Here is a 19,129-nt window from a genome sequence, read left to right as displayed (position 1 = left end):
TGTTGGAGAAGACTCTTGAGAGTCCCTTGAACTGCAAGGAGATCCAACCAGTCCATTCTAAAAGGGATCAGCCCTGGGATTTCTTTGGAAGGAATGATGCTAAAGCTGAAACTCCAGTACTTTGGCCACCTCATGTGAAGAGTTGACTCATTGGAAAAGACTCTGATGCTGGGAGGGATTGGGGGCAAGAGGATAAGGGGACTTCAGAGGATGAGATGGCTGGATGGCATCACTGACTTGATGGACTTGAGTCTGAGTGAATTCCGGGAGTTGGTGATGGACAGGGAGGCCTTGCATGCTGCGATTCCTGGGGTCGCAAAGAGTCGGACACGACTGAGCGACTGATCTGATCTGATCTGATATTTTAAATTGAGAGATAATTGCTTTGCAATGTCGTGTTCATTTCTGCTGTATAACAAGGTGAATCAGCTATGTGTGTACACATATCTCCTCCTTGTTGAGCCTCCCTCCCACGTCCCCCATCTCACCCTTGCAGGTCATCACAGAGCACCAAGCTGAATTCCTTGTGTTGCACAGCAGCTCCCCACTAGCTACCTGTTTTGCACGTGGTAGTGTGTGTGTGTGTGTGTGTGTGTGTGTGTGTGTGTGTGTATGTCAATGCTACTCTCTCAATTCATCCTGCCTTCTCCTTCCCTTGTTGTGTCCACAAGTCCTTTCTCTGTGTCTGCGTCTCTATTACATTTTAGATTATTTTTCATAGCTCACAATCCACCCTTGAAGTATTCGGATTTAGTGTTAGTCTTTTTTTTTTTTTTTCAGATTACATCTCATGCTCCTTTTCCTGGTTTTGCCCATTTCTATGTTTTAAAATGTAGTCAAATCCTGGTAATAAACTTTTCATGCTCCAGAAACCCAGAGAGCTTTGGGCATTAAGCAAGTCAAATGTCATCTGAAAAATACCAATGACCTGGCATCTCTGTCTAACTTGTTGGTGGCAAACATTGATGGTGAATTTTCATAATGTATATTCGCAGAACTGCTGCTGTTTGTAAATAGTTATACATTATATACTGAATGTACATTATATACTGAATTGACAATAAAATAACTGTGACTTGTCAGAAAAAAGAAAAAAATTGCATAGTAGACAAAATGTTTGACTCACCTTGAATCAGAAATAGTATGACATTTGATGGTAAAAGATGGAAATTCCTTTTGAATGAGAATGATGGAATATCCTGAAATGCTGATTTGAAGAAACTAAGGCTAGCACTTTTCACATTATTTGCATGGACATGTCTTAGTTTAATCTTTAGAGCCACCCCATAGTTCAGTTCAGTTCAATCGCTCAGTCGTATCCGACTCTTTGCGACCCCAGGAATCTCAGCATGCCAGGCCTCCCTGTCCATCACCAACTCCCGGAGTTCACTCAGACTCACGTCCATCAAGTTAGTGATGCCATCCAGCCATCTCATCCTCTGTCATTCCCTTCTCCTCCCGCCCCCAACCCCTGCCAGCATCAGAGTCTTTTCCAAAGAGTCAATTCTTCACATGGGGTGGCCAAAGTACTGGAGTTTCAGCTTCAGCATCATTCCCTCCAAAGTAATCCCAGGGCTGATCTCCTTCAGAATGGACTGGTTGGATCTCCTTGCAGTCCAAGGGACTCTCAAGAGTCTTCTCCAACACCACAGTTCAAAAGCATCAATTCTTTGGTGCTCAGCCTTCTTCACAGTCCAACTCTCACATCCATACATGACCACTGGAAAAACCATAGCCTCGACTAGACGGACCTTTGTTGGCAAAGTAATGTCTCTGCTTTTGAATATGCTATCTAGGTTGGTCACAACTTTCCTTCCAAGGAGTAAGCGTCTTTTAATTTCATGGCTGCAGTTACCATCTGCAGTGATTTTGGAGCCCCCAAAAATAAAGTCTGACACTGTTTCCACTGTTTCCCCATCTATTTCCCATGAAGTGATGGGACCAGATGCCATGATCTTCGTTTTCTGAATGTTGAGCTTTAAGCCAACTTTTTCACTCTCTACTTTCACTTTCATCAAGAGGCTTTTGAGTTCCTCTTCACTTTCTGCCATAAGGGTGGTGTCATCTGCATATCTGAGGTTATTGATATTTCTCCCGGCGATCTTGATTCCAGCTCGTGCTTCTTCCAGCCCAGCATTTCTCATGATGTCCTCTGCATAGAAATTAAATAAGCAGGGTGACAATATACAGCCTTGACGTACTCCTTGTCCTATTTGGAACTAGTCTGTTGTTCCATGTCCAGTTCTAACTGTTGCTTCCTGACCTGCATACAGAAAATACATTAGCTTGTGTAATTTCACAAAGTCTGGATAACCTGGGAATGCCAATAAAAGGCAGAGAGATTTCTCTCTCTTCCTCTGCTCTGCTTTGATCTCTTTTGACGTCATTTTCAGGTAGCCTACTGTCACATAGCAGCAAAGATGCCTGCAAATAGCTCTGGGTCTTCTATTGGGTTGGTCAAAGAGTTCATTCCAGTGTTTCTGTAACATTCTATGGAAAAACCAGAGCAAGCCTTTTGGCTGACTCAATGCATTCTACTGCTCAGTAACCCAGAAAAAGCAATACTTCACTGATAGTTTCTGGGCGTGATTTTTTTATGTCTGTGTCATAGCCTGTGTCTGTGTCACCTTTGGAACTGGGGAATGAAACCAACTTTATCTGAATCTAATAGGGTGTTGACAGGGAAGGATTGGACCCCGAATGCAAACAACGCACACACACTTTGTGTATGTGTATTACCGTCACATCTTATTATTCTTATTTTATAAAATAAGAGGTTCAGAAACTTTACTTGCCAGAGATGATATGGCTACTAAGAGGACTTTATGAGAAACAGATCTTATTCCAGTATCAATGAATTACAGATATCAAAAGCTGAAAATTAATCTAAAATGGTGATGTATAATCTTTTTCCATGGTTCTCAAACTCTTATTTGTTGTGCCCTAGGCATTGTGTATTGAAAAGCAGAGATATTACTTTGCCAACAAAGGTCCATCTGGTCAAGGCTATGGTTTTTCCAGTGGTCATGTATGGATGTGAGAGTTGGACTGTGAAGAAGGCTGAGGGCCAAAGAATTGATGCTTTTGAACTGTGGTGTTGGAGAAGACTCTTGAGAGTCCCTTGGACTGCAAGGAGATCCAACCAGTCCATCCTAAAGGAGATCAGTCCTGGGTGTTCACTGGAAGGACTGATGCTGAAGCTGAAACTCCAATACTTTGGCCACCTCATGTGAAGAGTTGACTCATTGGAAAAGACCCTGATGCTGGGAGGGGTTGGAGGCAGGAGGAGAAGGGGACGACAAAGGATGAGATGGCTGAATGGCATCATTGACTTGATGGACATGAGTTTGAGTGAACTCTGGGAGTTGGTGATGGACATGGAGGCCTGGCGTGCTGCAGTTCGTGGGGTCGCAAAGAGTCGGACACGACTGAGCGACTGAACTGAACTGAGGCATTGTGTGGGTGTTCCAAAAGACATGGGAGAGCTCTCCTCATATTCAAGCAAAGAAACTTGTTTATCTGTTTTATGTTTTAGAATACAAAAGGTTCTGTGAGAGAAAACATTCCTTGTGTTAGAAAAGTTTCCACACAATCACTCTGACTCATTCATTAGGCAGAGGTTACTTTTCCATTGTTATAATCAGCCCCCCAAATGCTCACGAATCATTTTAACTCATCTCTGCCAGTGTAAACCGATAGCAGAAATTGAACTTTATTCAGTAATCCTTGAAATAAATATTCTGAGTATGTTCAAGCTCACTCTTTTCTCAGTTGACTCAAATATCTAAAGATGTTCTCAGTCTTTCCCCATCCATCTGAAGGATACGACTCACTTTATGGAGGTAATTCCAACATAGGAGGGAGTTAATGCGGCAAGGGTAGATATATGGGAAAACTCTTTTATGATGTAAAATCTCCTCAGGTTATTAGAAAATTCTGAAGATTTTTATCTTGTCCCCACATGGAGAATAATTAGAAGTTCTTAACTTTTTGGCATCAGAGGCTGTAAACTCAAATTCTTTCAGAATAATTTGTTCACCAGGCTGGGCATATTGTTGACCTGGATGATGTACGTTCTGTTGACAGGGTCAGTTTCTACTCAGCTTCAGTTGCTTCATGGAAATCATCATTTAGGAGATTTTTTCTTTTCTTTTTTGAGCTCAAAAATGAATTTTAATGTGGATTTTTAAATGTAAGAAACTCTGATTTTTTTTTTCTTTTTATAACACTGACCCCTTTAAATAACATGTCCCTAGTCTAATAGGCCCCTGGATTACCCATTTGTGCCCTGCTTTATTCTTGCCTGGAGAATTCCATGAACAGAGGAGCCTGGTGGTCTATGGTCCACAGGGTCACAAAGAGCTGGACACAACTGAGCGACTTAGAGTGAGAGTTAGCTAATTAGTGCATGATGAATGATTATACTATTATCACCTTTATCGAGGAAGGCCATTTTCTTTTTCCTTTAACATTTGATTCAAACCTCACAGAATGTACAAACACAATCACATAGATTCTACACGATAGATATATCAAAGAAAAAATATTCAGAGGATGGAAACTGAAGTAGGGAGTGATATTTTTATTTTTTCCTTTATTTTATTTTTTAACTTTACAATATTGTATTGGTTTTGCCATATATCAACATGAATCCGCCACAGGTATACACGTGTTCCCCATCCTGAACCCTCCTCCCTCCTCCCTCCCCGTACCGATATTTTTAAATTTGTTTCTTACTAAAATTCTATCAAATGTTGTTTCTGGCTAAACCTGTATACTCTTTGGTGCATTTCTTACCTGTATTTGGATGTGTTGGCCACACCCTGTTAATCAAACCATTCTCCTTGAAAGAATGAGCTTATTTCTGGAAAAAATACCCGAGAACAGAGGAGACATTTACTGCTTTCTCCTACACACTCCACCTTCAACATAAAAGTGTTCTTGCCTTCAAAAGGTAGTGTGTGTTTGGCTAATTTACCAGTTTGCATCTTTGATTCTACCCTTGGCAAGGTCTCGTGCAAGTGAATAATGAAGCATTGTTCCTCCTCCTCATCCTCCAAGAAAGCAGCAAAAGGCATGTTTGGAATGAGTGGTAATGACAGGACAGGATTGGAAATTGGCATACAGGAAAGAAAAGGTGAAAGTGATGGGAGGCATTCAGGACATGTGTACCTGAAGGCTAGTCTATTTGCTTGTATTCTTCTGGATTTAGGATTTCAGTATATCCGAGTATATCTAATTTCCCCAGAAAAGCCCTGAAACAGAATGGGAGTGATAGGGCTTCATGAAGGAGAGCTAGTATACCGGTGATAGGGCTTCATGAAGGAGAACTAGTATACCGGTGTAAGTCTGCATCTTATCCCTTCTCCAGTGATGAAAAGTAACAAGCTTGTGTTCTAAGAGGCTGCAGTGAGTAGTAGTTGGGTCCCTAGAGTTCTGAGTCAAACAGAAATGGGTTTGGGTCTTAATTTGGTCCTTTCTGTGTGATTTAGGCCGATTATTTTCTAAGACTCAATTGCCTATCTGTAAAACTAGAATCATGTTAGCACTTCTCTCACAGTGAAAATGAGTTTCTGGCAGAAGCAACATGCTCGAAGGTGGCAAGTAATTTATAAGAATAAGAATTCCTCTAGGAGGAGCCAAGCCAACATTGACAGTGCCTCTTGCCAATACCCAGCTTTGGCAGCAAAATCTTTTTTGTTGACAAGTCATTAATTCACTCACTTAATTGAATCATTCATCTAGAAAATGTGTTAACATCTGATGAATGCAAGAAAATTACCTATTTGTGTATTAGTAATAAAGTATATTATCTGTTTATAGGTTTTTGCTAGCATAAGAGGCATTTGGAATCTGTTTACTGAATGGATAGCAGGGATATTTAAGGCCAGTTATGGCCTGGCACACCCTTTTCAGAGGCACAAGCAGGAAATACCGCCCGCCTCCTATCAACAGGGTTGCTCCCCTTGGTAGCTGTGGAATGAATGCTTTGGTTTGCACCAGGACTCAGATTTTAGAGGAAGCAGCAAATGTCAAGCTGTCCTTGGTGGAGATGCTTTTATTAGGCAGATGGAAGCTTAAATAGACGTTGAAGATTTATGCAGCAATTCTATGCCCAAACATTTGTGAAATGAACAAACTGGTAAACTCAAAATGATACTATTTTCCTGTGGTAGATCCCACAGGGCCTGAATTGCTAGGCTCCAGTTTTTTTTTTTTTTTTTTTTTTAACACCATCTACTTTTATTAAAACCTTCTGTGCTTTTCATCAAATCTGAGCTCCTCGTCACAGGCCAACTGCCTTCCCCTGATTCATGCCTGACACAGTGCATGATGGTGAGAAGGAGACAAGAGTGACTAGCAAGTGACCTCCTTTTCATTTATCCCCTCAAGTCCCATTCTTTGGTCTAGCCTGCCTTAGTAGACTCCTTGACCATTTGTTCATCTTGTAAACTCTTTCTCAGTGAGGGCTCTTATTTCGCTCCTCATCTCAGAGGAGCTGGCGGGCTACCCTTCCTGCTCCCCTGCCATCCTTCCCATTCCTTTATTGGCACTCATTTTAACACATTTTATTTATTTTCTGATAAATTTTGTGATTATGAAAGCTCTTCATCCTTGTAAAAAATGTGGAACACAATCAGAAAGAAGCAGAAAGTATGCATAATTCTACTACCCAAGAGATAAACATTAATATTTTATTATTTGAACTTCTGGTTTAATTCACACTGTATGGATTTCTTTGGTGCCTAAAGTTTTTTTTTTATTTTTTTTTTTTATTGAAGGATAATTGCTTTACAGAATTTTGTGGTTTTCTGTCATACATCACCAAGAATCAACCATAGGTACACCCATGTCCCCTCCCTCCCAGACGTCCCTCCCATCTCCCTCCCCACCCACCCTTCAGCCTGTCGCAAAGCCCCTGTTTGAGTTCCCTGAGTCATAGAGCAAATTCCCATTGGCTATCTGTTTTACACATGGTATTGTAAATTTCTATGTTATTCTCTCCTTACATCTTCCCTTCTTCCTCCTCTCATCCCACTTGTCCACAGGTCTGTTTCTCCATTGCCACCCTGAAAATAAATTAATCAGTGCTATCTCTTCAGATTCCGTATGTGTGTGTCAGCAGTATACAATATTTATATTTCTCTTTCTGGCTTACTTCACTCTGTATAATAGGCTCAAGTTTTGTCCACCTCATTAGAACAGATCACATGTGTTCCTTTTTATGGCTGAGTAATATTCCATTGTGTATATGTACCACAGCTTCTTTACCCATTCATCTGTCGCTGGACATCTAGGTTGCTTCCATGTTCTAGCTATTGTAAACAGAGCTGCAGTGAACATTGGGGTACATGTGTCTTTTTCAGTTTTGATTTCCTCAGGGTATATGCCTAGGTGTGGGATTGCTGGGTCCTATGGTAGCTTTATTCCGAGCTTTTTAAGAAGTCTCCATACCGTCTTCCATAGTGGCTATATCAGTTTACATTCCCACCAGCAATGCAGGAGGGTTCCCTTTTCTCCACACCCTCTCCAGCATTTGTAGACTTTTTGATGATGGCCATTCTGACTGGTGTGAGGTGGTACCTCATTGTAGTTTTGATTTGCATTTCTCTGATAATGAGTGATGTTGAACATCTTTCATGTGCTTATTAGCCACCTGTATGCCTTCTTTGGAGAAATGTCTCTTCAGGTCCCTTTCCCACTTTTTGCTTGGGTTGTTTGCTTTTTTGATGTTGAGTTGTATAAGCTGCTTGTATATTTTAGATATTCTTAATCAGTTGTTGCCCTTACTATTATTTTCTCCCATTCTGAGGGTCGTCTTTTCACCTTGTTTGTGGTTTCCTTTGCTATGCAAAAGATTTTAAGTTTCATTAGGTCACACTTGTTTAGTTTTGTTTTTATTTCCATTACTCTAGGAGGTGGATCATAGAAGATTTTGCTTTGGTTTATGTCATCAAGTGTTCTGCCTATGTTCTCCTCTAAGAGTTTAATAGTTTCTGGTCTTACATTAGGTCTTTAATCCATTTTGAGTTTATCTTTGTGTATGGCGTTAGGTTGTGATCTAATTTCATTCTTTTACATGTAGCTGTCCAGTTTTCCCAGAACCACTTATTGAGGAGGCTGTCTTTGCCCCGTTGTATATTCTTTCTCCTTTGTTAGAAATAAGGTACCCATAGGTGCATGGGTTTGTCTCTGGGTTCTCTATCTTGTTCCATTGATCTATTAGGCTCCAGTTTTAGGCTCCAGTTTTGTTTGAACTAGAACTGAAAGGGGCTAAAAACCACTGAGGACCTCAATTCTGATGAGGATGTGTTTTTCCTTAATCCCCAGACTTTTAAAGAAAAATGGTCAATCTCCTTTTAAATCCCCAGAAACTCAAGATGCGCCCATACTTGTCAACGTTTCATTTTCGTGAATTTCATGTTGCCTCCAGAACATTTATTTTTGACAAGCGATTTCTCAATTTATTTAGACAGACATTTTGTTTTCTTCAGAAGAATGTAGGATTAAAGAACTGAATTGTTCTTCCTAGCCAGAGGCCATTTCCAGAATGTTAAATCCATGATGCCAAGCTATTCTCACTGTGAAGCTAATGAACCAATTCCTAATGTTTACTCTCCAACTGCAAATTTTAATCCAAAGAACCTTCCTGACTGCAGACAACCTTGCCAGACACAAAGGGAGCGTATTCATTAAAACGGTTTGCTTTCCAACAGACTGTTCCTCAATTTACTTACCAGGGAAGGAAGCTTTGATTCTCCACAAATACTGGACAATAAAAGCAGTGGAGAACAATGCTCTCCTGTAGGTTTTTCCTAGAGCAGGGACTGGTCCACTCTGGCCTGTGAGCCAAATCTCATTGCCTTTTTTAGTATGACCCGTGAACTTTTGTCACTTGGAAAAAAATAACAAAAGAAGAGGAATCTTTTGTGAAGCCTGATAATTATATGAAGTTCAGGTTTCAGTATCTATAAGTCTTATTGGAACACAGCCAAGCTCATTAATTTATGGTTGTGTGTGTCTGTTTTCATGCAGCCCTGGCCCCATAGTTGTGACAGAGGCCACGTGCCTGCAAAACAAAATGCTGTCTGACCCTTTACAGAAGATGCTTGCTGCTTCCTGAACTAGAAGAATCTTATATGAGCTTAGGAAAGCTTGGGTTGTTCATCACTCTACTTCCCACTCAGAGGTAGGAAATTGGTGAAATCAATTGAAACAGACCTGCAGAATGTGGCAAAAGACAGACATTGTTACCAAAGAGATGTAAGTTTCCATCTTGGAGCCTCCATTATGCAGCAGTATGAACTTAGGCAAAGTGCTAAATCTCTGATTCTGTTTCCTCTATTGTATAATAAAATTGATAATTATTTTCAAATTTTTTATTTATTTTTTGACCAAGCCATGGCTTATAAGATCTTAGTTCCTTGACTAGGAATTGAACTCACACCTTGGTAGTGAAAGCATGGCGTCCTAACCCTGGGTTGACCAGGGCTTTCCCTGATTATTCTTCTTTATCAAAGAGTTGTTTAGAAGCTGAATTATATATACCTACATATATTAACCTATTTAATATATATAAAAATGTAGATAGCTAAAGACATGCTTCTATTTTATCCAGCAAAGTTTGTCATGTAACAAACAGGTGCTCTAGAAAAGTATTAATAGTTTACATTTTTTTTTTTTTGTAAAAGTCTTCAAAAAAAGCTTTACATCCTTTCCCAGTAATGGCATTTTAACTCACTTTTACATTGAGGAATCTGCTTCAGTTTAGTTCAGTCACTCAGTCATGTCCGACTCTTTGCGACCTCATGAATTGCAGCACGCCAGGCCTCCCTGTCCATCACCAACTCCCGGAGTTCACCCAGACTCACGTCCATCGAGTCGGTGATGCCATCCAGCCATCTCATCCTCTGTTGTCCCCTTCTCCTCCTGCCCCCAATCCCTCCCAGCATCAGTGTCTTTTCCAATGAGTCAACTCTTCACATGAGGTGGCCAAAGTACTGGAGTTTCAGCTTTAGCATCATTCCTTCCAAAGAAATCCCAGGGCTGATCTCCTTCAGAATGGACTGGTTGGATCTCCTTGCAGTCCAAGGGACTCTCAAGAGTCTTCTCCAACACCACAGTTCAAAAGCATCAATTCTTCAGTGCTCAGCCTTCTTCACAGTCCAACTCTCACATCCATACATGACCACAGGAAAAACCATAGCCTTGACTAGACAGACCTTTGTTGGCAAAGTAATGTCTCTGCTTTTGAATATGCTATCTAGGTTGGTCACAACTTTCCTTCCAAGGAGTAAGCATCTTGTAATTTCATGGCTGCAGTCACCATCTGCAGTGATTTTGGAGCCCAAAAAAATAAAGTCTGACACTGTTTCCCCATCTATTTCCCATGAAACCTTTTTAAAAATCGCTGCAATGTACATTCTCAATAGAAACTGAAAGGCTGTTTAACAAAGTCTTTTAATGGGTGGAGGATTTTTTTTTTATTAAATATCTCACATTTGTGCTGACCCTTTTTCTTCTCCTAGGATAAGCAAACAGAGTTATTTTGTCTTCTTCATGGAAGCTGTTTTCCCCAATTTTAATCATTTTAACTTTCTTTGGGCCTTATCCCAGTTGTTCATTCCAACACACTCTGCTGTATTGAGTGATTATTAAAAACTTACTCTGAACTCAGTCCAGTTACCAGATCTCAAGTTGGTAAGGTACCCCAAAATAGGAGTCTCCAGTCATCGCCAAAGAAAGATTAAAACTGTATTTACTCCAAATCTTGGGTTTCCAAGAAAGGTAGAGAGATGTGTGCATTTTCCAGTAGATACGCACACAACTAGTTGGGAGTTCTAGAGGTGACTTTCAGAGTCATGTTAGTGTGTTTTAAGAATTTAGTATTGTAATGATGGCCAGCCAATTGAAGCATTCAGGATTTCTATCGGTAGACCTGACCCCAGATTGTTTGCATGTATCACAGTTGCCTATGTAGGCAAACTGTACATGGTATGGAGATCTGACTTGCTACACAAGCAATGGAATATGTTGCTGTTGTACAACAAATATTCTATACTTTACAAACTGATTTTTAAGTCCAGTCTTGCCCCCAAATCTGTCTCAGACATATAAATTGGAGAGGTTCTTATTCCATTACATATACATGATGAACTTCTGATCCATGCAAATGTACATTTATTAAATATCTACTGTAGGTCTGTAATGCAATGGTCACTTTTACATGCGTTATATTATTTAATATTCACATGTTGTGAAAGATATTGTTCCATTTTATTTCCATTTTTTTTTCTTTTTTGGGGTTTATATTTATTCCCTCTTTCATTGCTTTCTTTGGATTAAATTTTTATTTTTCTATTATTTCCCCTAATTTTTTGGAATGTACATTCTTTATATTCTTTTAGTGCTCACCCCCTGTTAAAATAAACAGGCAAACTCTATTTAACAAAGCAATCAGTATTCATACCCCCAAACTGGAATTAAAACATTTGATAATTATTAATTTGGAAGGGTTGTGATGAGAAGTTGTTTTGTTCTTCCACATATATTTAAATAAGATAATTTATAAAAAACATACACATGTATTTACCAATATCTTCTTTCATTCCATCTTGCTTCTTAGACCTCCCATTTGGTATCATTTTCTTCCTGCCAGAAGCACAATCCTTTCCAATTGCTTTTCTGAATGACTGTTGGTGCTAAATACTCTCAATTTTTACTGGTCTGAAAATTTTTACTTATCACAAATGTAATAAATATTCATTATAGAAAATTGCATATAATAATGCATATCACATGTAGGCAATCCTCATTCTGCATGTTTCTGATATGCACAAATATCAGTTATCATGGTTTCATTAAATAACATCCATCTCCCATCAACACAGTTTAAATTTCAGTTACTGTGTTGTATTAACTGTGAATCATTGCATAAAATACAAACCTTGCTGCTAGGTGTTCATTCCACAAATGACTAGGTGTTCATTCCACAATTCCACAAATTGGTATAAATAACCAATGCTGCTTGGGATCAGTGACCACTCAGGTCACTTCTTTCAGAGTCTTGTCAGTGATGTGCTCACAGCACATCTGGTGCTCAGTCCATTTACAGAGAGTAAAGTATATGGATGCATTCTTCTAGTCTCTTGGCAATAAACTCATTTAGCATTTATAAAAATAGGTAACCAAGAGAGAGAATTGGCCAACAAAGATGAAGTGTAATGAAGAGACATGAAATGAAATTTGAATTAGAGGTAAAAATGGAATTTTGGAAGAAAATGGCTGCTTGTGAGAATGTTGACAGTATTGCTGTTTGATACGATAGAGATACAGCTAGAGGAACTTGGTATAGATGACCTTGTAAAAATAAATGAGAGAAGTAGTTGTGATGAAAGATATTCTGGAGGAAGTGATGCTGGCTAACAACATATTAAAACAAGCCTTGGAGATGGTTCATGACATTAAAAGCACAAAATATAAAGTCTTGGAAGCTGATCCAAACTTAGAAATTAGTATTATAATTTGGCAAGACATAACTAAGATGTTCACTCCATATTATAAATTATAGAATGAAAACAAGGAAATCACTGCTCAAACCAATCTTGATAAGTTCTTACCAAAAACAAAATAACGTCTCAATATTTCTAATATTTAAAATTATAGTATACTACATATTAATTTTTACTATTTCTCATTTCCCTGTATATTTATAGCTGGCAGTAAAAAAAACCACTTGATGTTTTCACAAAAAATTTTAAAGGTCGTGGAGCAATTATAGTTTTTTAAATTGATTATTAAAAAGATTATTTTGCAAGACAGTCATTTTTTATGGTTCTGCACTGTTGTGCAAAGCTTGGACTGCCTGTGTATGATTGTAAATACTTATGTAAAAACACAGTATTGTGACACTCACAGTGCTAAGAAATAAGCACTGTCAAATTTTTATTTATATCCTTCTAGTATTTTTATCTTTTTTGGAAAATATCTTATTTTGACTTTGTTCTTAATAGACAGTTTTGCTGAATTTAAACTTCGTGATATACAGATATTTTCCTTCAACTCATTAAAGATAGTACTCCATTATATTTTGGATTCTATGGATGCTCATGAGACGTCAGCTGTCAATATAAAAATCAGTAGATTTTAGATGAGTTCATTTAGAAAGTCTCTTTTCTTTAAAGTTCTCCAGTTTTACTATGATGCAGGTAGAGGTGTTTTTCCCTCAAGCATATGGCACAGAAGTTAATTACTGCCCTCCCCTAGATCTGAGTGGTATGGATCTCATGAAACTATGAGCCATGCTGTGTAGGGCCACCCAAGAAGGATGGGTCATGGTGGAGAGTTCTGACAAAATGTGGTCCCCTGGAGAAGGGAATGGCAAAGTACTTCAGTATTCTTGCCTTGAGAACCCCATGAACATTATGAAATGGCAAAAAGATATGACACTGAAAGATGAACTCCCCAGGTCGGTAGGTGTCCTTTATGCTACTGGAGAAAAGTGGAGAAATAGCTCCAGAAAGAATGAAGAGACAGAGCCAAAGTAAAAACAACACCCAGTTGAGGATGTGACTGGTGATGGAAATTAAGTATGATGCTTTAAAGAGCAATATTGCATAGGAACCTGGATTGTTAGATTCATGAATCAAAGTAAATTGGAAGTGGTCAAACAGGAGATGGGAGAGTGAACATCGACATTTTAGGAATCAGTGAACTAAAATGGACTGGAATGGGTGAATTTAATTCAAATGACCATTATATCTACTACTGTGTGCAAGAATCCCTTAGAAGAAATGGAGTAGCCATCATAGTCAACAGTAGTCTGAAATGCAGTACTTGGGTGCAATCTCAAAAATGACAGAATGATTTCTGATCATCCAAGGCAAACCATTCAATATCACAGTAATCCAAGTCTATGCCTCAATCACTAATGTTGAAGAAGCTGAAGTTGAACAGTTCTATGAAGACCTACAAGACTTTCTAGAAGTAACATCCAAAAAAGATGTCCTTTTCATCACAGAGGACTGGAATGTAAAAGTAGGAACTCAAGAGATATCTGGAGTAACAAGCAAGTTTGGCCTTGAAATACAAAATGAAGCAGGGCAAAGGCTAACAGAATTTTGCCAAGAGAACACACTGGTCATAGCAAACACCCAGTTTCAACAACACAAGAGATGACTCTGTACATGGACATCACCAGATGGTCAACACTGAAATCAGATTGATTATATTCTTTGCAGCCAAAGATGGAGAAACTCTATACAGTCAGCAAAAACAAGACCAGAGCTGACTGGCTCAGATCATGAACTCCTTATTGCCAAATTCAGACTTAAATTGAAGAAAGTGGGGAAAACCACTAGACCATTCAGGTATGACCTAAACCAAATCCCTTACAATTATACAGTGGATGTGACAAATACATTCAAGGGATTAAATCTGATAGAGTGCCTGAAGAACTATGGATGGAGGTTCGTGATATTGTACAGGAGGCTGTGATCAAAACCATCCCCAAGAAAAAGAAATGCAAAAAGGCAAAATGGTTGTCTGAGGAGGCCTTACAAATAGCTGAGAAAAGAGGAGAAGCGAAAGGCAAAGGAGAAAAGGAAAGATATATCCATTTGAATGCAGAGTTCCAAAGAACAGCAAAAAGAGATAAGGAAGCCTTGCTAAGTGATCAATGCAAAGAAATAGAGGAAAACAATAGAATGGGAAAGACTAGAGATCTGTTCAAGAAAATTAGAGACCAAGGGAACATTTCATGGAGAGATGGGCACAATAAAGGACAGAAATTGTATGGACCTAACAGAAGCAGAAGATATTAAGAAGAGGTGGCAAGAATACACAGAAGAACTGTACAAAAAGGATCTTCATGACACAGATAACCACGATGGTATGATGACTCACCTAGAGCCAGACACCCTGGAGGGTAAAGTCAGTGGGCCTTAGGAAGCATCACTATGAACAAAGCTAGTGGAGGTGATGGAATTCCAGCTGAGCTGGAAAGTGATGAAAGTGAAAGTGCTGCACTCAGTATGCCAACAAATTTGGAAAACTCAACAGTGGCCACAGGACTGGAAAAAGTCAGTCTTCATTTGAATCCCAAAGAAAGGCATTGCCAAAGAAGGCTCAAACTACTGCACAGTTGCACTCATCTCACACACTAGCAAAGTAATGCTCAAAATTCTTCATGCTAGGCTTCAACAGTACATGAACTGAGAATTATCAGATGTTCAAGCTCGTTTTAGAAAAGGCAGAGGAACTGGAGAACAAATTGCCAACATCCATTGGATCATAGAAAAAGTGAAAGAATTCCAGAAAAACATCAACTTCTGGCTTTTTGACTAACCTTAATTGCTGAAAGCTTTAACTGTGTGGATCACAACAAACTGGAAAATTCTTAAAGAGATGGGAATACCAGTCCATTTGACCTGCCTCCTGAGAAATTTATATGCAGGTCAAGAAGCAACAGTTAGAACTGGACATGGAACAACAGACTGGTTCCAAGTTGGGAAAGGAGTATGTCAAGGCTGTATATTGTCACCCTGCTTATTTAACTTATATGCAGGGTACATCATGAAATGCTGGACTGGATGAAGCACAAGCTGGAAACAAGATTGCCAGGAGAAATATCAATAACCTCACATATGCAGATGATACTACCCTATGGCAGAAAGCTAAGAGGAACTAAAGAGCCTCTTGATAAAGGTGAAAGAGGAGAGTGAAAAACCTGGCTTAAAAACACAACATTGAAAAAACTAAGATGATCATATCTGGTCCCGTTACTTCATGGCAAATAGATGGGGAAACAATGGAAACAGTGACAGACTTTATTTTTTGGGGCTCCAAAATCACTGCAGATGGTGACTGAAGCCATGAAATTCAAAGATACTCTGCTCCTTGGAAGAAAAGATATGACCAACCTAGACAGTATATTAAAAAGCAGAGACACCTGGATTCACTACTCACGAGTCAAGCCATGGAAGAAAACAGAAGAGGACACTCAGTACACCTGTGAGCCCCTGGGAGATCTCAGATACCTATTCAGAACTACAAATGAGTGCCATTCCAATAAACACACCAAAAATCTGGTTTCTGGAGATAAGATTTCTCAGGATAACTCTAAAGAGCTAACACAGCTTGACAGAGACTGTACTCCAAAACAGACAGGAGATAGATCTTCTGATCCTTGAACAAGGAGGGACTTGAGCCATCCTGGCCATGTGAATTTAAAATTGACTAATGCCCCTACTAGTCCTTGTTATGCTATATTGATGATGCTTATGATTATTCCATGTACTGTCAATTGTCTAACCTGTTTTGTCTCTGCCCAGGTCAACAAGCTACAACATGCAGTGCCAGTTCAACAAAGATATAAAACTACAACTGACCATGGAAAATATCACACACCCTTAGATGGACACCGCTATAAGGACTCTGAGACTTGAGACTAGCAAGAGGGGGAGGTCCAATACCCCTCGCCATCCCAGTTCAGCAGTAAGTAGCCAGAAAGACCTTGATGCCCCTATTCCCAAAGAATTGGGCCTCCCATCTCTTGAGGGGGGGATGTTAGGTAGGTAGAATAGGGAAAAGGAGTCCAAAATGGCGGTGGCTAAAAGACAAGGAAAGGAAAAGCCCGCAAAAATAGAACAAAGGAAGGTCCAAGGACCAGAGTGAAGACTTCAGGTAGAACAAACAGCACTTCTGGCTAAGACCAATTTGTATAAGGCAGGCCTAGGAGGAGGAAAAAACCTATAAAAGGAGGAGCCAAAGCGCTTTCTCTCTTTCTCTTCCGCGTGCATGTGCTCTTTCTCTCTCTCTCTCCCTCTCTCTCTCTCTCTCCCGCTTGCGTGCGTGCTTTCTCTCTCTCTCTCCTGCGTGCGTGTGCTCTTTCTCTCTCTCTCCCTCTCTCCCTCTCTTACTCTCTCCCTACCCCACACGCTCCTCCGCTCTCTTCAAGTCTTTGGGTTGGCATGCCCTGACGCTTCAAGGATGGATTCTCCTGCTATCTTCTAAATAAAACAGAGCTATAACACTGATGTGCCTAAGAGCTATAACACGGTTTGTCCAAGATCTGAGAGCTGTGACGCGCCAAGGACTTTAATGTCCGTAGCTCCAAATCTTTGTTGTGACGAGACAAAGAACCGAGGAACATACACTCGTGTGACAATTCTATATAATACTTTAAGTGAAAAAAATCATTTTAAAAATAATATCAGGAGAAGGGAGCTAGGGTGAAATTTTTAATAAGATCAAAGTTATTGAATAGTAACTACCCCCTGAAAGTGCCACTGGAATGCATTAAGAACCTTAATTTGTTATTCACATTATAAGTACTTAATAAATTCTCTTGAAATTAAAAAAAAAAAAAAAGGCAGAGACAGTCTTTGTCTACCAAGGTCCATCTAGTCAAAGCTATGGTTTTTCCAGTAGTCATGTATGGATGTGAGAGTTGGAATATAAAGCAAGCTGAGCACTTAAGAACAGAAGCTTTTGAACTGTGATGTTGGAGAAGACTCTTGAGAGTCTTTGGACAGCAAGGAGATCCAACAAGTCAATCCTAAAGGAAATCAGTCCTGAATGTTCATTGGAAGGACTGATGCTGAAGCTGAAGCTCCAATATTTTGGCCGCCTGATGCGAAGAACTGAGTCCTTAGAAAAGACCCTGATGCTGGGAAAGATTGAAGCCAGGAGTAGAAGGGGATGACAGAGGATGAGATGGTTGGATGGCATCACTGACTCAATGGACATGAGTTTGAGTAGGCTCTGGGAGTTGGTGATGAACAGGGAAGCCTGGGGTGCTGCAGTTCTTGGGGTCGCAGAGTCAGACATGACTGAGCTACTGAACTGAACTGATGTAAGGGTGTTTGTGTTTGCATGTGTTTTATTTAGTCATATTAACTTTCTAACATACTTATACATGTATATGGATATATGTGTGTGTGCATGTATTTATGCTATATGTATTACATATATATACATTTTATTCATCACTTTATTTAGTTATGGACACTAAAATATCCAAGAGTGGCTCTACTATCAAAACATAGGTTTAATCCCCCAATTTTTCAATTAGAAATACCTTAATATAATTTGTTGTTTTGGAGATATAGTTCTATGAAATTGATATTCTCCACTATAACATCTGTTGTCTTTTGTAGTCCAAGGCCAGATATAATTTTACTTATATTTCTTATTCTCTCAATAGCCTCATACTTAGGAAGAAATGGCATAGACTCAAGAGGGTTGTAAACAAAAATAGAAATTTCTTTTACCCCACACATGATCAGAGATATTTCGAGAAGTATATGGTCTGTGCTGTTAGTACATGCCAAATAAAAATAATAAATACAGGACTGCAGCAAAATATACATATGAATCTCCTGGAGTTAAAGTATTTGGCTTTATGCTTCCCCACCTTCATTTTATTTTATTTTATTTTTTGGCCATGCTGAGTGGCATGTGGGCTTTTCATTCCCTAACAGGAATTGAACTCGTGTTCCTTACATTTAAAGTGTGGAGTCTTACTGGTTTTTATTCCCTTCGTGGTTTTCTATTACAAGCATTTTGACATAACTGTGGAATTCCAAGATTATTATGATGATAACTGATTAAGGGTAAAAGTGAAGCAATTTCAAGCAATTTAAATATAATTACAGTAGCTATTACAGAAACAGTTATAGCCTTGAAGTGAGGGAAGTTTTATACCCTTGAAATGAGGGAGTTTTATTGTTAGACTATTTTCCCTGTGAACTGGTTTATACTTACAAAGGGGAAATGAACAAACAGATGAAATTAAATGCAGTGACATTTGCCTCATCTAAGATGAATCTCCTCTTCTCTGGTTTTCAAAAGTAGGCCATGTCTAGAATTTATGGGAAAGCTAGACTGTTAAGAAAATCTTAAAATAAGACAAGTTGTGTCACAGAGTAAAATGAACATAAATATTAAGACTCAAACAGGCCTGGCTTTGAGTATTCTTAGATTTCCACTTGTTAAATACACAGCCTTGAATGGATTGAATAACCTTACATATGTTTTTATATTTTTGCACTCCACTTTCCTAATCAGTTATATGGGGATATTAACATCTATCTCATAAAGCTGTTCTTATTGAATAAAAAATGTGTGA

The 19,129-nt window shown here is 39.1% G+C and overlaps 1 long non-coding RNA gene across 1 annotated transcript in view; it reads left to right on the top strand.

Annotated features, from left to right (window-relative positions):
• Nucleotides 1–17,298, top strand: part of LOC147359562 (uncharacterized) — a 112,432-nt gene extending 95,134 nt beyond the window's left edge. The window contains exon 3 of the long non-coding RNA XR_015140886.1: nt 16,332–17,298. This is a non-coding gene — a long non-coding RNA (uncharacterized LOC147359562). The remainder of the gene's footprint in view (nt 1–16,331) is intronic.
• Nucleotides 17,299–19,129: the final 1,831 nt, after the last annotated feature.

This window comes from Bos grunniens, chromosome 14 (assembly GCF_055505025.1).
Source record: "Bos grunniens cultivar Pamir isolate PY7600 chromosome 14, Bosgru_T2T1.0, whole genome shotgun sequence".
Classification (NCBI taxonomy): Eukaryota; Metazoa; Chordata; class Mammalia; order Artiodactyla; family Bovidae; genus Bos; species Bos grunniens.
Note: the sequence above shows the minus strand (reverse complement) of the source record. Positions and strands in the feature narration are given on the sequence as shown.